This window comes from Sminthopsis crassicaudata, chromosome 3 (assembly GCF_048593235.1).
Source record: "Sminthopsis crassicaudata isolate SCR6 chromosome 3, ASM4859323v1, whole genome shotgun sequence".
Classification (NCBI taxonomy): domain Eukaryota; kingdom Metazoa; phylum Chordata; class Mammalia; order Dasyuromorphia; family Dasyuridae; genus Sminthopsis; species Sminthopsis crassicaudata.
In genome coordinates, this window is record NC_133619.1 from 592,831,086 (window position 1) to 592,853,173 (window position 22,088).

The 22,088-nt window shown below is 42.7% G+C and overlaps 1 protein-coding gene across 1 annotated transcript in view; it reads left to right on the forward strand.

Moving 5' to 3' along the window:
• Nucleotides 1–22,088, forward strand: part of BMP8A (bone morphogenetic protein 8a) — a 40,070-nt gene that overhangs the window by 1,788 nt on the left and 16,194 nt on the right. The window lies entirely within an intron of this gene.

Sequence of the window (22,088 nt, forward strand, 5' to 3'; positions counted from 1 at the left end):
TTCAGTTTGTTGGGTTCCCCTCCCCAACAATTCAATTCATTAGTTTCAAAAAAGTAACTGGTAGTGTAATGGATAGAGCTCTGGGCTTGGAGTCAGGCCTTGGGCCTTTACCAGCTATAGGATCACTGCCTCAGTTTCCCCATCTGTAAAATGGGTATGATAGCACCGTACAGGGTTGTTGTGAGAATCAAATGAGATATTTGTATGAAGCTCTTAGGACAGGGCCTGGCACTGGGTATGTATGTGTATACATATGCATATATAACATATATATAATGCATATACATATGTATATACACACATATACTTCTATATATGTGTTTGTACATACATACACATGTGTGTGAGTATATATGTGTTTATATATCTATATAATTATATACATACATACATACATGTATATATATATATTGTGTGTGTGTGTGTATGTATACTTAAACCCATTCTCTTCCTCTCCCCTTCTCCAAATATTGACTGAGCCCTTACTAGGCATAAGAAAGGCCCAGCTGCCTCTGCGTGTATATGCAGGGGAGATAAACGGATAAAAAGAGACCATCCCTGAAGCACACGCATACTCAGGAGGTTTGCAGTGGGGATGAGACTCGCTGAGAAATGAGAGTAATATGAGGTCCCCGATGGTGGCCACAAGAAGGAAGCCCAGAGCTTCTTTCTGGGAGATGAGGGTGAGAGCAGAAGGAATCAGGGGAGACTGCTTGGAGGAGGCAGTATCTAATCTGGACCTTAAGTCAGAATTCCATCGCTTGGCTGATAAGCTTGCTTTTGTCCCCAGTCTGTGTTTTCCCTAGGCCCTGCTCCTTGAGGCTGAATGTTTTGTCCCATAAATGAAATACACACACACACACACACACACACACACGTATATTTTATATGCATAAATACGGGAGGGAATGGACAGAGACTATGGGAGGAGACAGGAAAGAAGTACTGTAACTGCTAAATTATTTAATTTTCTGTAATGGAGTGTTTAGTTAGTTTTGTTAAACTTAAGTTCATAATGAATTATTTATTTTAAAAAGAGAGAAAAATTCCAAGTGGTTTCTGCCATTTATCCTTCAGCCCTCACTGGGATTGAGGTTTATGTATATAATTTCCTCACTGAGCTATTTTCCCAGTCCTGGGTTATCTGCAGACCCAGAGGAAACCAAATTTCTCTTATTTCAGAAGATTTTTGGTGAGCAGATCTCATGCCCAGGGTACAGGTCCTTCCTGTCCGGCTCATAACTGGGAAGCATTTTGCAACCAGAACATACTAGAAGGCCTCCTGGCCTGAGCAGCTGGTTCTGATCCCAGCCCTGCCAACAGCCTACTGTCTGACCTCCACCAGTCACTTTGGTCTGGATAGGGAGGGGTCGTTCCTTACTTCATCTGGAAAATGGAACTATTCTTCCTTTCATTCCCTGACTCACAGTGAAACATAAACACTTTAAGTACTATGGATATTTGTTTTTCAGAACTATAAGCCTCTCATACTTTAGAAATATCCCTTCTGTCAGCTGCCCATAAGGCTCAGAATTTCATGACCCAACAACTTTTCTTAACAACATATGTCTTAACAATACAAAACTTTTCCTCCCTAAAACTCTATTCCTGATTTGTTCATTCCACTTATATGGAAAAAAATAATAATCATAGCTAACATTTTGATGATGCTTTAAGGTTTACAAAGAACTTTACAAACATAATCTGATTTTACTCTCACCACACCCTGGGAGGGAGATGCTTTGTTAATACTGTTTTAACAAATTAGGAATCTGAGGCAGAGTGTGACTTGCCTAGGGTCACACAGCCAGCATCTGAGGGCAGTTTTGAACTCTGGTCTCCCTGATTCCAAGCCAGTATTTTGTCTATTGTGTTAAATGCTCCCTACCCATCCATTTTCAATCAGAGGACTTGTGAGCCTTCCTCTTCCCCCTTTTGTCATAAAATATCACAGAGATCACTGAATCCAACACACATGTTTTGCAGAAGGGAAAACGGAATTCCAGAGAAGGCTCCAGACTTGTGCAAATAATGTTTATTTATTTATTGAGGCAATCAGGATTAAATGACTTGCCCAGAATCACTCAGCTAGAAAGTGTCTGAGGTTGGGTTTGAACTCAGCTCCTCCTGACTCCAGACCCAGTGCTCTGTTCACCATACCAGCTAGCCACCCTTTGCAAGTTAATGGCAAAGCCTGGCCTGGAAGCAGAGTCCTTCAGACCATTGAGTTTTTTCTCTCACATTCCATACCTTCCCTGAGGGTCTTAAAAAACAATATTTGGTTATACTAGGTTAGAACTCAAGGTACTTTGTTATTGTTTGTTTCATTGTATTGTGGTTTTTTCCCTATCACAAACACTAAGTATTGATTTGCATTTTAACCTGGAGAAATGACCCTAGCAAAGGGGTCCTTAATCTGAGGTGTATCCTCACTCCCCCAAGAAACTTGTAGATAGATTTTCAGGCTCTGTGTGTGGATGGAGGGGAGAAATGTCTTTATTTTCACCAGCTCATACTGAAATTTGACATTTCCTAAGAGTGACAGAGAAAGGGGCCCAGAGGCAAAGCAGAACAGACTGGATTAGATGGGGTCCATGACATAGGAAGGATTTAGAAGCCCTGTCTTAGATGGGGGCAAGACCATTGTCTGACTAAAGATTACTGGACTTGGAAAGTTTGACCCTGGAAAGCAGAAATAGGAATGTTTGGAAAGTGAAAGGTTATAGCTTCAGGTGAGGCAGTGCGTTCCCCAGACAGGGGCTCTCCAAGCAGAGGGCCCACAACCATTTCTCAGAGCTTTTAAAGGCCCATTCCAATGGTACTAATGGGGGGGGGGTGTTCTCCATAAGACAAATTATTATTAAGCACCAAATGTATGTACTGTTCTTAGTGATATGGGGGAGACTGAGGCAAAAAAAGCAGGTGTGATAGAATGGGGTAATGGGGGATTCTTGTTCTGGGGGAATGGGAGTGGGACCAGTTGTGATTTGTGGTTCTTTCTAGCTCTGATAACATGACCCCCTGATAGGAAGGTTTGTCCAAGTATTCAGAAGGCTCATTACTTAGGTAGTTAGGTGGAATCAGGAAGACCTTAGTCTGAATCTTGTCTCAGACATTTTGTGCCTCAGTTTTCTCTTAGGTAAATTTTCTTTTGTCAGGTGCCCATAAGGCACAATATCATCTACTTCCCAAGTGAGTGCTTTGCAAATCTTAAAATGTCTTAAAGAAAGCAGCTAAGGATCAAAGTGGATAGAGAATGGTCTTTGGGTCAAGAGAACCTGAGTATAAATTTGTACTTAAATTACCCATGCATATGTACTGTCAAAAAAATTTATAATTATAAAATTAATTAAAAAAATAAAGTATAAATTTGGCCTCAGACACTCACTAGTTGCATGACCCTGGACAAGTCACTTAGCCCCAATTATCTCCAAAAAGAAAGTCATAAGAATGCACAGCTATTTTTAATGGACACTGGATTTAGAATGCATCCGTATCCTAGCCTTACTACTGATTTACTCGTTCACTATGCCAGTTTCTTCATCTCTGAAGGAGGATTTAGCCTCCGAGTCCTTTCTACCTCTAACTCTGTGTCTGCTTGAGAATATTTGCTTTCTGCCAGAATCTTATAAATTACCGTCCTCAGAGCAGCTCAACTGGATAAACTGGTCAGCAAGGAGAATTATTTCTCTGCCCAAGCTCCTCCTGGCAGTTTTGCTGTCACAGGGATGAACAGTGATATTTTGGAGGCCTGAAACCCTAAAGAAATCATTCTGTTGCTCCCGTTAAGTCCCAGGGGGAAACTTGTGATGTGGGATGTGACTTTGCTGGGACCTGAGGTCATGTGGATGCTGCCAGATAATATTTAAAAGAAAAATTCCAACAATTTTGGCAGTACTAATGAGAAGGGAACGTGTTCTCCATTCTACAAATGTTTATTAAGCACCGACTACATGCACAGCCCTGGGGTGATGGGGTAGATGGCACAAAACTGGAAGTTAAGTGACAGGGTTACAGACAGCAGCCTACTTCTTCTTTCTCTGAGCCTCAGTGGATAGAATGCCAGACTTGAAGTCAGGAAGACTCATCTTAGATACTCCCTAGCTTTGTGTGACTGGGCAAGTCACTTCACCCTGCTGCCTCAGTTTCCCTATCTGAAAAATGAACTGGAGAAGGAAATGGCAAAGCACAGCAGTATCTCTGGGGAGTAGGATACAATTGAAGACACTCAACAACATAAAATGGATGGGTAAAGGCTCTGACATGAGGCTGTAGACTCATGGATTTAGAACTATAAGGGACCTTAAGGATGACTTCATCCAACCTCCCCCCCCCCCATTTTACAGATGAGAAAATCTTATGATCTCGAAGCTGTCTTCCAGTTTTGTCTTTTGTAGGTCTGTGAAATGAGTCTCTGTGTAAGGAAGGTAATGTGCCAGGTCAGGCTTCCTGCTTCCTAGTGTACCACACGATGGGATGTATGTGAAAACACTTAGAGACATTGGAGAATTTCCGCTGGATTTTTATGGTAGAATTCCAATAGGCAAAAGACCTGACCTGAGCAGCTTGGGGGAATCGGAGAGTGTGGCCCCCATGGCAGAAGCTTCCATTTAGTGTCTGAGTCATCTCCTTCAGGGCCCCATCCCCCCACCACACCCCAGGCTCCCACACCCAGCCCTGTGTTTAGGAAGTAGGAAGAGCTGCTTCAGAAGCTGACCTCCTGGGGAGAGGTGTGTATGTCCAGGGTGGGAGCCTGGGACCAGGCTGAGGATACCAGATCTTCCTCAGTCGTGGCAGCTGGAATCTGGGCAGGCCAGTTCCGTTGCCACCTTCCCATGTCCTAGTTAAAAAGAGCTGGATGACCTGGAATTGAGTTGGGGTGGGGGTGAGGGGGAGCTCTCCTGTGGGTAGAAGCTTCCTTAAGGTAGAAAGGAGGAAAACAGTATATTCCAGACCCTGTGCTAAGCATTTTACCAATATCTGGTTTTACCTTCACAATAACACTGGGAGATGGATGCTATTATTATCCCCATTTAACTGAAGAGGAAACTGAGGCAGGCAGAAGTTAAATGACTTTGGGTTTAAGAGTTGTGAGAGACTTTAAAAGCCAGACTATCAGGGCTGAAAAAAACCTTTAGAACATAGAATGTCAGCCCTGAGAGGAAACATGCAAAGGCAGATAGAAAGGCCTTTAGCGCACAGAGTGGTAGATCATAAAATATCTGATGTAGAGGGAACCTTTTGAGTTCTTCTGGTTAGGACTCCCAGGAGGAGGAAGTAAGGAACTCCAGTAGCCACTCAGCTAATCAGTGAGAGAGCTGGCAGATTCCAGTGAGCCAGTGAGAATCCCAGGACAGCAGACATGATCAAGAGCAGTCCCAGAGCTCTGGTTAGGAGACCAAACCACTAAAAAGGGGAAAAGTGCTGAGCTAGAAATCAAAAGACCAGGGCCCCAATGCTATTTTCCCAGCTCTGTGACCCAAGATCCTAAATTGTCATGTAGGTACTAATGCCCATCTATCTATGTATCTTGCTAGAAAGTTATAAGAAAAAAAAATTATTTCAAAAGCTCTGGATGTTGGGCTTACCACCAAAGAATGAAGTCCAGAGATTGCAGGAGGCTAATCTGAGTGAAAGGGTCTCTCTGAGAACTCAGAGGGCTACTGAGAGCCCCAGCATCATTAGGCAGAGAGCAGTTCCAGTGGAAATTCCAAAGCTGGAATTAAAATCCTTCTAGAAGCCTGATTACATATGCCAAGGAATCTAACAGATTTTCAATGGCATGACACACAGAGACTTTGCAGGCTAGGTGACCGCAGTCATGTTTTGGCAGGTAAGGGGGGGCTGTGATGGACCCCGACCCCCCTCAGAAATGTGTGCCGTTCTGATATCTTTTTTCCCCTCTCACTTCAGTCAACCCCTGTACGTTGTCACTTGACCTCAGGAGCTAAAGATGACCCAGCTGGGAACAGGGCAGTGAGAAATTAGGAAATGGGGGAAGAGGAGAGAGGGTTTAGGTAGGGGGAACATAGAACATTAGCAATACTATGAAATGTCTTTGGGGTGACAGGTCTCTGTGATTTGTACCTCTCCAAACTTCCCTTAACTTTCACTAATGTAAGAGGGTACAGGTAGTGGAGAGATAGGGGGCAGAAAGTTATACCAGGTCTGTTTGTCAGTTGGAGCATGCTTTCCCAGTCCCACCTCCTAGAGATGAATTTATGAAAAATTGACAATGACGATTATGATTCACATTACTACAGTGCTTTAAGGTCTACAATAAGATTTACATACTTTGTGCCCATAAATATTTGTAAAGCCCTTTGCAAATCCTAAAGCACTATATAGTTTATTATTGTTGTTATTATTATGATATAATGATGATAATTATTGCTCCTATTACTTCATTTGAACCTTACCACAAGCCTGGGAGGGAGATAAAACTGAGATACAGACTTGCCGATGGCATTTGTTCATCCCAGATTACTGAGAGTCGGCAGCAAAGCTAGAACTGGGATCCCATCTCCCAACTCCCAGACCTCTTTTTTCTGAACTACATAGCTTGCCTTGGAGTCTCAAAAGAGTGGGGGATTTGGTTATAAGAGATTAACACTCAGGGCTTTTGTTTGTTTTTAATTGAATGTATTTTTTTCAATGAACAAAATATCATTTTCTTTCCCACTACCTCTACCTTCCATTGAAAAAAGAAAGAAGGGAAGAAGGGAATAGGGGAAGGAAGGAAGGGGAGAAAAAAAAGGAAAAAAGAAAGAAAGGAGAAGGAGGAAGGAAAGAAAGGAAGGAAGGTAGTAGAGATAAAGGAAGAGAGAAAAAAGGGAAGGAAGGAAGGGAGAGAAGGAAAGAAGGAAGGGAAGGGGGAAAGAAAGGAATGAAAGGAAGAGAGGAAGAAAGGAAAATGAAAGGGAGGAAGAAAGGAAGGAAGTTAGAGAGGAAGGAAGAGAGAAAAGGGGAAGGAAGGGAAGAAAAGAAGGAAAGAAGTGGGGAAAGAAAGGAAGGAAAGAAGAAAGTGAGGGAGAAAAAAAGGAAGGAAAGGAAGGAAGGAAGGAAGAACCTTGTTTCAATTATACAAAGTTGAGCAAAACAGATTCCGACCCTCACCAAATTAATTGGCCAAACTTATGATTCACAAATTAAATGTGAACCTAGAAATGTTCAGGGCCCTAGAAAGAGTAAAGGCAGATGTCATCAGGTACCAACTGTCATTTATTAAGCACTTACTAAGTATTGGAAATACAAATAGAAGCAAAGACAGTTCCTGCCTTAAAGGAGCTTACATTCTGATGGAGCAAGACAGTACATGGAAGAGAGATGCAAAGAGGTTGTGCCCCATTCAGGGGCATAGGTGTGAAGTCTGGAGAAGGAAGGACAACTGCTCAGAGTTCTTTCTTCAAATGGAGGTTCCAGAAAAAGTGGCCAAGTCCCCAGGTCCCCCCATTGCTAATCCAAGCACGAATGTTCTTAACCTATTTTTTACAAAAACATCTTAATAATTACATTTCAATGGAATTGGCTTCCTTTTTAATCCTATGTATTATCATTTAAAATCATTATTCTGTGAAGGATTTCATGGGCTTCCCTAGCCTACCGAAGGGATCTAGGATGCAAAAAGATTAAAAATGCCCATTCTAGGAGAGATTCTAAAAGTCCAACAAAGAGCATTTCCTCATTAAAATTCAATTTAAAATACAAACTTTCATGCATTTAGGAAATCTTAAGTTTTGAATCTTGCCTTTGATACTTACTAGGTATGTGACTGGCAAATTGCTAAATCTTTCTATTTGACAAATATGAAAAATGGAGGCAATTTGCCAGTCACAGATATAGTAAGTATAAAAGGTAGGACTCAAACCTATCTTAAAGGAATGGTGTGAGGATAAAATGAGACAATAGTTGTTTGGGGGGGAAAAAAAAAGCAACCTCACACACCTCTCTCTTCTCTCTCTCTCTCTCTCTCTCTCTCTCTCTCTCTCTCTCTCTCTCTCTCTCTCTCTCCTCCCTCCCTCCCTCCCTCCCTCTCCCTCTCCCTCCCTCTCTATCTCCATCTCTCTCTCCATCTCTTGTCTCTGTCTCTCTCTTCCCTTCTCTTCTCTCTCTTTTTTCTCTCTCTCTGTCTCTTCATCTCTTGTCTCTCTGTCTCTCCATCTTTTATCTCTTGTCTCTCTCTGTGTCTCTTTCTTTCTCTCTCTTTCTCCCCTCCTCTTCTACCATTTTTGATGATACAAACCACTTTGGGTGCATCAGAAAATGTGTCCCTAAACAGAGGAGGAATTTGCTCTGTAGTATTCTGGAGAACAAGCTGGTTTGGGGCAAAGGGCCTGACCTGCTGCTGGTTCTCAATGCCAGCCATCTGCCTTTGTCCAACATGATATTTGGGTTTGTGTGACTGAGCGGGTGGGATCAAGGAAGGTGTCTGAGCCTTCACTGGAGGTCTTCAGTCAGAGAAACTAAGGGCAGCTCATTGTGCCCACCCCAGGGGAGATCCTTTTGGGATCCATTGGGCCTGAGAGGCTGTGGAAGCTCCTTCTGGATCCCATCCTGGTCAGCCGAGGAGGCCCCTGTGAAACTGGGGCCCAAAGGGGAGAGCGGTGGCCACTGGCCAACTTGCCACCCAGAGCAGCCCTTGATGGAATAGCGACTTCCCCATAAACACCCAAACATGCACACCCACACCTGCTCTCCCACACCCAAGCCTCCACGCCCAGTGCCCGCAGGCCAGGCTCACCTTTCATGCGGCAGACGGGCTGTGGGTGGCTAATGGCTTCCAAGGCTGCGTTCTGCTGGAAAATCTGGCCTCACAGCTCTGCAGACCTCAGGGCTGAGCCCCATGGGACGAGGGAGAATCCCAGGGCAGCTCATGGGAACGCCATCCCCCCAGACCAACCCAGAGTCCCTATTTCAGGGTGCTCTAGCCCCAGGCAGGAGCCGCCCACGTTAATGATTTACTCATGATGCGGGAGTTGAGCGCTGAGGCTCCTGGCAGAGGATGTGCCCCATCCTTGTCACAGCTGGGCTGCTTTGGGGCGGGCAGGGCCGGCTCAGGCACAATGACTCCTTAGAACAGGCCTGGGATAATCATGTTGCAACAGGACCCGGGGATGGACGGACGCGCTCTTGGCACAGCAGAGAACTTATTTCCTTTCCTAATTTAGCATCCTTCAGTCCAGTTGAACATTTATTCAGTGCTTTGTGTAAGTGCCTGAGCAGGTTGCTTTCCCTGTCTGAATGTCCTCATCTGTAAAATGGGGACCCCGAACTCCCAGGGATCTTAGAGAAAAGTGCCATGAAAACCTTAAACCATTCTAGGAATGGGAGCATCCCAGGTGGTGTCCTAGGGATTACCATCCTCTCAGCATCATCTTCCAAGACTAATGTTCTTAAAAGAAGGGTTTTTTTGGTCCATCCTGCTCCCCTTCTCTCCAGGACCAAATACTGGCCATCTAGGCAATTGGTGCTTAATAAATGTTTGTTGTTGTTTTTTTTTAATTGAAGCCTGATTCTAAAGTCAGGAAGAATAAACATGACCACTGGTGATCATAAGAGCTAGAGCTGTTGTCTCTTTTAGAGGGACCCTACCCAGACCATTTAGTCTAACCCCCTTATTTCACAGAGGGAGACATGAAGCTTAGGGATTTTTAAAAATAATTTTCAACATTCATCCTTGCAAAACTTTGTGTTACACATTTGTCTCCTTCCCTTCTTTCTCCATCCAGACAGCAAGTAATCCAATATAGGTTAAACATGTGCATTTCTTCTAAACATATTTCCACGTTTATCATGCTGCACAAGAAAAATCGGATCAAAAAAGAAAAAAATTAGAAAGGAAAAACAAGTAACCAAACAAATACTATGAAAATGTGTTATATAACCTATATTGAATTGATTACATTCTCAATGGGAATGGGGGGGGGGGAGGAGGAGAAAGAGCCTGGAACTCAAAGTTTTGAAAGCAAATGTTAAGAACTGTTTTTGCATTTAATTCTAAGTAATTTTTAAATGGAAAAAAAAAAAGAATATATGTTGTGATCCACACTCAGTGAATGTAGATGGCTCTCTCCATCACAAGTCTATTGGAATTGGCCTGAATCACTTTATTGTTGAAAAGAAAGAAACTCAGGGATCTTTGAATTGACATACTCAGTTACCCAGATAGTAGGTGTGAGAGCATGATTGAGCTCAGCTTCTCTGACTCCCATGCCAGTGTTCTTCCCACCATGCTGCCTCCTAAATAAAAGTTCAAAGGAGCCCCTCTTCTGACATGGTTATAGGAAAGTAAGTGACCTATGTCTCAGAAAGGTGAGTCAGAGTTCCTGGATTCTAGACCTTGTTCTATGACTAATCAGCTTGTGGTCCTGAGTAAATCCATCTCATCACAAAGATAGACAGGACATGGGAGAGCGTGAAGGGAAGTAAGACACAGGAAGACCCAGAATGTAGGAAGAGGACAAATCATGAAAAGCTTTAAAAGCCAAACAGAGGGGTTTGTTTCTGTTTGACTCTAGAGGTAATAGGGAGAGACAGCAGCTCATTAAAAGCTGGGGAAGGGTAATATAGTGAAAGCCACAATTTAGAAAAATCTCTGACAGAGGAGCAGAGGGGAGGCTGGAGTGGGGAAGCTGAAGTAGACAGACCAACAGCAGCTAATGCAGGAACCCAGGTGAGAGGTGAGGAGAGGAAGTTGGATGTAAAATCAGAGGATCTGGATTCAATTCCTGGCTCTGCCCCTTATTACCTGTGTGACTGGGAAAATCATTAAGCCTTGAAGAGCCTGGGACATAAAATGCAGGGTTGGAGGAGATGGTCTCCAGGATCCCTTCCTAGCCCTTGCTAGGTGACCCTGGTCGGAGACTCCCGCCCCCTCTGAGCCCCAGGCAGACTGGCTGACCTCTGTGGACCTGCCTCCAGAAGCAGGAGACACCTTTTGTTTTTTTTCTGGTAGGCTCCTGTAATTTCTCTCCCCCTGCTTCCCTCCGCACCCCCAAGCCTGGGCTGAAGGAGCTGAGCCCTCTCTGCTTGCATCACATTGAGTTGTATTTTAAGACTTGGCGCACTTGATGTGGTTGGACGGGCTGGTGTTTCCTTTTAATCTGCGATCCTCCTGCCGGCCCTCCAGGAGAAGCTGGGCCTCTTAATTATAAGTACAGAGGAGTTTATAGAAACACGAAGAACGTTTACAATAAAGAGCAACTAAAAATACCTTGGAAATAGAGACTTGGACTTTTTTTTCCTCAACCAGGCTGAGATTTCTGGGCGGGAGAAACTATTTGAGGGCGGGGAACCAATGGAGTCCACATTCTGCCGACGCCAGAGGGGGCCTGGCTGCCCAGCCCAGGTTTGAGGGGGGCTCCCAGCTGTTCTACCCAGGATCAAAGCTGAAGGCCTGTTTGCCTCGGTTCCACTGTGTGGGGTTAAGGGGCCTTCAGGGTCTGATTTTATTAAGCAACCAAGGAGGAATTACTAGCTCATGGGGACCTTAAAGGGAGAGGACTTAGACAGGGGGGGGGGTGTGTGTGGGAATTGTGTCCTGGGGAGAGAGCTCTAGACTAGATTGTCTCTCTTGTACCGCTTTACCTCAAGGGGCTCTGGTGAAGATCATGGCTGTAGACTGTCCTTTGTAAACTTTACATTAATAGAAGTGTATCTTAGTATTGTCTGCTACCACTAAATTGTGGATAGAAAAGTCCCATTTCTATCCTGTGCCTCAGCTTCCTTGTATGTTAAATAACAGGGTAAACTTAACAGTCTCTAAAGACCTTCCCAGCTCTGATGTGCTGGGTTCTAAGGGCCCTCCAAGCTCTGATCTCCTGTGTTCTAAGGGCCCTCCCAGCTCTGATATCTCATGTTCTAAGGTTCCTCCCAGCTCTGACATCCTGGGTTCTAAGGGCCCTCCAAGTTCTGAACTTCCCTGTTCTAAGGGCCCTCCTAACTCTGATATTCTGTGTTCTAGAACCCAGCTTTAATATTCGTGTTTGAACTCCCTTCCATTCTGATAGTCCACCTTTCTGCATCCTAATGGGTTTTCCGGCCCTATAATGTTTGGATTCTATTCAGTGAGACCACAGAAAATGAAGATCAAATTGAGAGGTCATTTTCTATTGGAAGCCCAAAGAATAACCAGAGTTTTCCATCCAGACCAGAGAACCTCCATGCAACATATGTTGGTGATTAGCAATTGTGTATTTTCCACTGGCCACATGAAAGCAGCCTGAAGAATAAACTCGTTAGTGATTTCCCCAAGAGGAAGCCATCTTGGCCCTTTTGAACATTATTTGGTTCTTTTAAAATTATACAGAAAATAAACATTAAAAGGTCCCTATAGCCTGTCAGTGTTAACTTTGTTCATCTGTAGGAATGTGAGCTGCTTCCTTCCTGGGATGCTTTAAACACATAAATCCATTACCTTATATATCTACACATGTATTGGGGAAGTTACAGGATTTTAGAGCTAGAAGGAACCTCAGAAGGACATGGAGGTTAACCTATATTGGAACCAGAATCTCTTCTACCAAATACCTACCAAGTGGCTTGAAGCCTTTAAGGAAGGAGAGTCCCTTATTCTTGGATGAGGGAGGAGTTTGGAGATTGGAGTTCTAATTCTGGCACTTCCAGTAACTCAAGTCCCTTCCTCTCATAGCCTCAATTTTCTCAATCTGTAAAATGGAGAGGCATATATATAAAATCTCTCGGGCATATATCCTTCTAGGATCAACTGCTTTTTCTTCCAAGGAAGAAATTGTTCAACAGCTTCTAATGTAGAGTTACAGTCAGGATATCAAAAACCACCTCCTTTAGTCAAAATTAACATTTGAATGAGAGAGGTCTTCTTTTGAGAAATAGCCCTTCAAAGTTTAGAGGTACACATTATTATCTTCAACCTGCACAGAAGACCCATAAGAGAAGGAGGAGAGGGAAAATTATTCTCACTTTACAGTAGAAAGGACAGAAGTTTGTAGATTTTAAGGGACTTGCAACAGAGCCAGGTGCAGATAGCTCTTTCCAATCCACAGTTGTATATAAAATGTGACCATATTTGCAAAATATTTAGTTCAGTACCTGGTACATAGTAGGTGCTTAATACATGCTTGCTCCCTTCCTCCAACTTCATTTGTGATGCTGATGCAGATAATATGGCACCAGAACTACAGTTGGATGTAGTTATAGAAGTCCGTATAAGATAAAATGCAAGGGAATCCTTATAGTATTCTTCTTGTCTATTCATGGTTATCATGATTCTCAGAGACAGAACAAATTAGAATAAAAACTAGAAGGATTTTCCCTATTTTGACAAGATTACATCTCGTTAGTTTAAAGCAAGCATGGAAATGAAGAGCTAGTCAGCCATGTTAACAACTCAAAGATAGAAAATTGCTTTAAAAAAAAAGCAATTTCATTGTATTATCAATAGAACACTAGACTGGGAAAGTAAGAGCTCAAGAGTCTACTTTGTCTTTGGCACTAAGGAATTGTGTGACCTTAAGTCACTTACCCTCTCTTGTAAATGAGGGAATGGGACTAGACAACATCCTTATTCTCCACTGCCAAGCACATCATATATCAAAAAATAATGGACAAAGTAAGTGATGAGAATGGCCATATTATCCTGGATTGCCATGTTTTTTGCCTCATTGGGCTCCCTTGTGAGAGGGTGAGTTCCCTGGCACTGGAGATTTTCTTAATAAATATGAATGATTACTTGAGGGAAATTGAGGGGAGGAATACCTCTTTGAGGACCTGGACAGTTCCATGTTATCTCCTCATCTGTAAATTAAGAGAGAGGATCCATGTCCTTTGAGGTACCTTCCTGCTATAAATAGATGATCCTGCAAATTTATAGAAGAGAAAATCCTTTCACATGTTTTACTTGACAAAAGCCATGAAGATGGAGCCCATGTGACTGAAGACTCTGAACAGAGGAATCTGATGGGATTCTAGATAGGTGGAGGGGGGGAATTTGGAGATAACCCCCTAACCAGGGATCCTTAACATTATGACCACCTAGGAAAGCCCAGAGTAGCTATAACTGCTTATTTGATATTTACTCTGATTTCTCTCTGTATGGAGCTGTCCCCTCACCTGTAGTGTGGTAATATATATAACTCAAACAGGGGAGATTTTTATTCCCTTTAAGATAGGAGGCAGAAAGTTGGGGCCAAAACCTTGGCCACTTTGCTCTCCATAGACAGAGGGGATACTAGGCTAGAATTATAACTATCTGCTCCCTTAAGTTTTATTAGTCTCAGGGGTATGGTTTTCAGATTCATACTAACCTTCTGATCACCATTTCTTAATTAGTAAAAGGAATATCCAAGCTTTATCCAAGGCTGACCCTTTCCTCCTCACTAACCACCAGTTTCACAATGAACACACATAGTAAGCAGCAAAGAAATCCAAAAGTGTACATAGGCAAATATATGTCAGATAATAGAGTATGAAGAAATTCTCTCATTAGCAGCAAGATAAATTCAGATTAATCAAGAGAGTCCTAGATCTCATTCAAGGGGAAGCTCCCCAAAGTCTCTAGTGTGGCAAGCTAGGAACAAGGATGACGGGGATCACCAGCTTTCCTCATGTCAGCTTCTTCCCTTTTACTTCAGCAGTCTCAGGTGGGATTATCATCTTCTAACTTCCTTCTTGAAGCTGGAAACCAGAAGCTCCTGTAGAACTCAGAGAGCTTGAAGAGATTGTAGAGTTGGAAGAAATTGACCCTCTTTCTCTCTAGTTCTCTTTTGCCAACTCCACTTCACCTTGTGCTTTTGTAGGCCATTAATCTCCACCAAAAAGGAAAGTCTTATAGCAATGGGCTTCGGGACTCTTAGAGTTGGAAGGACTGTCACAGATTATCTCATCCGACCCAGATCTGAGAATCCCCTTACAGCATATCCAGAGATTGTGCAGCAGCCTTTACCTTAAGACCTTTAGTGGGGGAAAGGAGAACCTAAATCTGCAAGATTTAGCAGAGCAGCTTGTCAAACCCAAATTAGCCTTCTGCCCATTACATCTATGGGATTTAGGGAATGTTCAAGGAGAACCTCACACCCTTTGGTCAGACTTAGAGGACTGTCCATCTCAAGCATGTGTAAATTTCTGTGGAATGGATGGAGAACACCTTGTTCCAAAGGCCATGGAGGCTCTGTGGAGAGCTTAGTGTTTGGTTGAATATCCAAGCTTCCACAGCATCCTGAGCCATCGCCAGTCATCCTAACTTTTGTCTTGCCAGTGTACTCTGATGAGCCTGGGTAGAAGAGGGGTGAGGCTGATGATTATGGGACTCTGCCTAACTTAAATTCAAATTTCATATCATCCTGTGATCATTGTCACCCTATGACATCATTGGCCCTTTTTGAAAATGAAGAACAAATAATAATAACAACAATATCTAAGTAGAGCAAGTCTAATCTCTCTGCAGCTGAACACCCATTCAGATAATTAAAGACAATTGTGTTAGTCAGGCAACAGATGCTTATTAAGCATCTACTATGTGCCAGGCACTTTGTTAAGCTCTGAGGATATAAAGAAGACTGGAGTGGGGGAAGCTCTGCCCTTTAAAATTTCACCTACTGATACAGGAGACAACATTTAAATAATTGGGGATATGGGTTCTGTTTTGGACACATTACATTTGAAATATCTACAAGTCATCCCGATTAGATGTCTGAAAAGCAATTAGCAATGTGAGACTGACTAGCTCTGGGAGAGAGATTAGGGATAGAACAGATGGATAAATGGATGGATTGGTGGTTGGATAGATAGATAGAGCAATAGATGGGGAGTGGATGGATGGAAAGACCAGTCAATAATTAATGGATTGAAAGGAATCCAAGAGAGAGAGGGATAGAAAGATATAAGCCTAAATGGAGATAGTGATAGATATATATGTGTATATATGTATGTATGTGTTATATGAGAATCATCTATGAAAAGGAGATAGTAGGTTGATTAGTTGTATTCATTCTTGAAGAAGACCAAAATGATATCACTATATTGCAATCAAGGTACAGTGTGTCCAACTATGACTGATCAGACTAAAACAAGCTTGGAAGGCTATACCACAAATAGTCCATGTGAACATTTGCAGGGGCGCTGTCTCTAAAATAAACTGAACTCATAGAAATTGTTAAGATCCCCAAGGAAGAAAATCTAGAGAGAAAAGGACGGGGGGTTAGCCACAACTGCTGAATGTAACATCTAAGAAGAACTAGCAAAGAACTGTCTTTTTTCTGAGGCTGTGGATCCCCACTTCTTTCCATTGATCTCTAGACTATATGGGTTCAAATGCCTGAAATAAGACTTTGAGATTTGTCAACTTGTTTTTTCGTGGCTCGTCCTTAATGCTAGAGTATGTTTGATAAGCTCTGGTCTTTAACTCCAGTGCCACGAGGGCAAGTGCCCTGAACTGGAAATCTGGCTTCTCATCCTCTCACTGACCATTAAAACTTCAGGCAAATACTTTTTGATCTTTGGGTTACAATTCCCTCTTTTGTAAAAAAAAAAAAGCTGATTTGGATCAGAATGGGGCCTTTTCACCTGGAACCCATGAACTTGCATGCATACATGTGTGTATGTACTGTGTGTATACTTGCATGTACACATATGTGTGTGTATTTAGTTTTTGAGGCAATTGGGGCTGTGACTTGCTCAGGGTGACACAGCTAGTAAGTGTCTGAGGCTGGATTTGAACTCAGTTCCTCCTGACTCCAGGGCTAGTGCACCACCCAAGTGTCCCAGTACAAGTGCTTTTTGATATATATTGTTTTCCTTATAATTCTTAATATTTGGTTTTATACATTTAAAAATGTGACTCTGAGAAGAGGCAAATAGGTTTCAGTAGACAGTCCAAAGGCTTGTTTGCCATCGCCGACTCAATGATCTAGCTCTGACGTTGTTCAAATATGAGCCCTTCAAAGACAGCTTCAGTTTCTTGTCACTGAAGAAAGGCAGAGAGGTGGCGGGCTGGGATGGAGGGGCTCAGCTGGGATGTCACATGAATTGCCTGACCCTTGACCACCATCTTCTGATTTTTTAGGGAAGATCTCCTGAGAGTTCATGGTCCCTCTTTACCATACTCAGAGGGTCTATGAAAACTCATAGACATTCCTCATGGGCTTATGAAGCCTCCTTACCAAAATATCCCTAAATAATCAGCAAGCATTTATTAAGCACCTGTTCTATATCAGGTACCACTGCCATAGCCCTGGGGATGCAGACTGGCACAACATTGAGGCAGACAAACCAATGTACAAAACATTGTACAAAAAGCTCAGAATAATTTTTATTGGGTTGGGGAGGTGGTGGCTAAGGAAACTCTTCCATAGGGTCTGGCTCTGGGGCTGAACTATCAAGGCATCTAGAGATTTCAAGATGTAGTGGTGGGGAGAAAGTGTCTCAGGCGTGGAATCAATTGTACAGATGAGGGAATGGGAGTTCCAAGGAGTGAGCTGGATCACTTGTGATTGCTTATGTCAAAGTCCCCAGGTCTCTCCTACCCAGCATGCAGACTATCGCTCTTCTACAGCAAAAATAGGTGGCCTGCCCTGACTTTGTTCCCTCTTCTCAGCAATGTGACACATGAGGAGGGGATGAAGTTTTAACAGAAAGCATTTTCCCCTTTAATTTTGTGACCACAGTTTTTGCCTCAGTTTCCTCATTTATAAATAGGAGAGTGGGTAATCTGTAAATAGAGTAATTCCTCTTGTGCAACATTCCCAAGCAATGAGTCAAGACTGAATAAGACAATGCATGCAAGTCCTTCTAAAAACTCTATAATATCATGGAAAAATTTAGGGTTTATTGTTGTGTTTTTTAGGTAAAGATTTTTCCTGATCTAAAAAAGTTATCATGAAAAGAGCCACAGACCTTTGTGTCCTTGCTCAGTATCACTTCCTATGCCTCAGGCTCAATTCCATAGCACTCAGTTCATTTCAGAGACAGATGAGTGTTTCCCTGACAGATGTCCCAGTTTTGGGAATAGTACAAAAAGATTTCCTGTCCTGGAATCCCCAGGAAATTTATCAGGACTACAGATTTGCACGGAACAATCAGGATAAGAGCTCTTAGTTCTGGAGTCAGATATTTGAATCCTGGGTTTTCTGTTTATTAACTGTGTGATCTTGGATCGTCCATTTCCCTTGGTTAGGGAGGTAAAGGGTTGGACCAAATAAATGCCTTCTGAAAGCTTTTCCAACTTTGACAAAGCCCCTTCTGGCTGTGATATCCTATGTTATAAGGCTCTGATGTTCTTCGTTCCTTTTTGGTGGGGAAAAGAAAGGCAATCAGGGTTATGTGACTAGTTCAGGGTCACACAGCTAATAACTATTAATAGTTACTATAAAATCAATATTTATTTATTTACTTAATATTATGAATTATTAATTAAATAAAATTAATTACAATTAATAGTTATTAGCTGATTTGAACTCAGGTCCTTCTGACTTGAGCCAGTGCTTCTGACTCGAGCCCAGTGCTCTATCCACTGCACCACCCAGTTGCCCCCATTCTATGTTCTAAGGTTCCCTAATCCTTGTCATTTTATGTTCTAAGGTTCCTTTCAGCCTTGGCTGTGGCTATTTTTTGAGGTCCCTCTGAAATATCTGAGTTCTGACATTCTAGGCTTTAAGGGAGGCTTCAGGAAGCCAAAGTAATGATTTCTCTTGGCAATCTCAAGCACAAACCTCACCTGCTCCATCTTGGAGTGACCTTGGTGTCCTTCCAGGATGGGCCCTGCCTTTAGACACAGTACACAGGGGCCCCATCCCTTCAGCTAGTACCAGGAGGCTTAAAGCCACAGAAAGCTTTCTTTAAGTGTCCCTTTTCCAGCTTGGGCTGGGAGCCAGCAGCTCCATGGCATCCGGGATGGTATTTCTGCCCTGGGGACTCTCACTTTGTAACTGTCCCCCCTGACCTGGGAGACCTGGATGAGTGGTTGGGCCCCTAAAAGCCCAGGCCAGCTCAGGGGTATACAGCCAGCCTACAGATATCACCAGAATGAGTTGTTTTTCCTCTGTCATAAGGAGAGATGAAAATATCAGTCCACCACAATGCTCCCCCTCCAGTATCCTGTCCCATCCTCCCCCCGTCCAGCTGTCCAGCCCGGGTGCCAGGCCCACACCGCGAGGGCAGGAAGTGCTCCCCGCATCCGCCCCCAGCCAGCCAACCTGAGGCTTTTTAAAAATGGGCTTGTGGTGAGTGAGCCCTAAGGCCGAAGGGATGCAGCGGCTTCTTTTTAAAGACATACAGCCTCCTCATTAAATCTCAGTGTTCGGTTTCAGAGATACTCTGTCCCAATCACGCCCTGTTGGGAAGTATTTGGTCTGCAGTGCTCCCAGACTTCTTGCAGCTGGAAAGGAGGGCTCCAATTGTCATGATCCATTAAGTCAATTCAACAGGCATTTGTTAAGTGCTCACTATGTATTTATTACTGGTGATAAAAAGCAGGGCAAAAATTAGCCCTTCCTCTCAGGGAGCCCAAAGTATAATGGGAAAGATGGAATACAAACAAGAAGTTTACAAGATACAAAAGAGATTGAAAAAAATAAAATAAAAAGGTAAAGGACATGTATGTATAAAAATATTTGTAGCAGCTCTTTTTTTCTGGGAGCAAAGAACTGAAATTGAGGGGGTGCCCATCAGTTGGAGAATGGCTGAACAAACTGTGATATGTGATTATGATGAGATGCTGTTGTTCTTTAAGAAATGATGAGCAGGATGCTCTCAGAAAAACCTAGAAAGACTTCCATGAGTTGATACAAAGTGAAATGTGCTAAGTACAAAGTAACAACAATATTGTAAGATGATCAGTTCTAAAAGACTTAATCCAAGATAACGCTAGAGGACTTGTGATGAAAAATGCTATCCATACAAGAAAGAATTGATTGTGTCTGAATGCAGATTGGAGCATACTTTTTTTTTTTTTACTTAATTTTTCTTGAGTTTTTTTTAAGTATTTTCTATCACAATAAGACTATTATGGAAATGTTTTGCATGACTACACATGTATAACCTACATTGAATTGCTTGCCTTCTCAATGAGGGAAGGGAAAGAATCTAGAACTCAAAGTTTTAAAAACAAATGTTAAAAAAAATTTTACATGTATCTGAGGAAAATAAGATATACATTTTTAAAAGAAATATACAGGATAAATTGGAGGTAATCCTCCGTTGAGAAATCAGCATTAAATAGGATTGGGAAAGGCTTTTTCCAGTAGGTGGGCGTTTGGCTGGATCTGAAAAGAAGCCAGGAAGCAAAGGGAGCATTTCAGGCAAAGGGAATGGCTGGAGAATATGTCCAGAGCTAAGAAATGGGGTGGAGGCTGAGTGCAGTTTAAAAAGTGAAACGGAAGATTTTCTATATGATCCTGGAGAAAATAGGAGACAGCTGGAGTTGAAGAGAGGGTGGTACAGTTTGGACTCTGCTTTAGGGAAATCATTTTAATGGCTGAGTAGGGGATGGACTAGATTAGGGGGAGAGTTGAGGTAATCAGGTCCACCAGCAAGTAGTATAGTATAGTCCATGTGGGAGGTGCTGAGGGCCTGGACCAGGGTAATGGGCTATATCAGAGGAGAGAAGGGGGCATATATAGGAGATATGACTAAGGCAGAAACCCCAGGGGATGACCACAGACAGGCTTTGTGGGGTGAGGGGAAGGAAAAATCAAGGAGACCCAGAGGTTGGAGAGGCAGGTATTGACAATAATAGTTATGAAGAGGGGAGAGTTTGTAGGGGAAGAGATGTTGAAGGTGTTGGATTTGGGAGGTCCAAGAGTGATACTGTGATACTGCAGGTCAGAGGAGAGGTACTTTTAGATAGTCCTAGAGAAAGCATTACAGCACCTCAGTTCAAATCCTATCTTGGACACTTACCAGCAGTCACTTGATGTGCCTCAGGCTCCCTTATCTTTAAAACAAAAGAGTAGGACTCAATGACCCTTCCAGCTCTAACTCTGTTATATTATTCTCCTGCAACTTCTCCTTTGGCATTTCTTCTGATCTTTTGTGAGGGAGAAAAGACTCCTGGGACTAAGATTCTCAGACTGGAAGCTCCTCAAGGATGTGTTTGTTCAGAGGTTAGGGCTTAAATGTTTAATGAGCTGAATAGAGTTGAAATAAATGAGGAAATGGAGGCTTATAGGGAGAAGTAACTTGCTCAGGATGGTTTGATTAGGATGTTCAGAACAGGATTCTCAGTCCTGGGAGAAAGAACCCTAGGTCTTGTGGGATTTTGAGACTGTAAATCCTGTCTCTAATCCTGCTCTGGTTTGGTACATGACCTTGGACAAGTCACCTCCCAGGAGGAGGAAGCCTGCCCCACTTCCTGCCAGAGGTGCAGAAGGAGCTAGATATTCTTGGTCTTGGCCAATCAGAGCCACGTCTTTGCTGGACCAACCAATGTGCCTATGTAGGTGAAGAGACCTTAAAGTTTGGTCTCTTATTCAAACGTAAATGTCAGTCCCCAGAGGTCTCTCTTTAAGCCACCTTCAGTGACTTAATCTGTCTTGTGTGGAGTTTGTCCCCTTAGTTAAGAACAAGTTTTGATTGGGAAAAGGGTAACCCTAGTCACTGGAAAGAGAATTCTGATGTTTGGGTCTCAGACTAGATGCATGATCTTTGCTCAGATGATAGAAGTACTCCTCTACTAGCTGCTTCAGGTCCTCCTTTCCCAGGAGGAAAATGTGATGAAATGAAAGGCAGAAGGTGATGTGGATGGTGACTGTAGTTAGAAGAAACGGGTATATATAATACGTTCAAAATGACTGTACATGTATAACATATTTCGGATTGTTTGCCGTCTTGGAAAGGGGGGATTAGGGAAGGATGAAGAAAAAAATTTGGAACTCAAAATCTTACAAAAATGAATATAGAATAAATTGAGTTGGAAGATCATTTTGGCAATGGTAGCCACATGAATGACGTGAAAGGGTCAAATGCAAGAGTTGTTATAGAGATAGAAATGATGAGAATCTGCCATTGATAGAAGAGAATGATTTTGAGGTTACGAACATGGGTAACTAAGAAAATGGTGGTACCATTGGCAGAAACTAGGTGAATTTAGGAGGGAATGATTAAATGTTTGGTGTCAG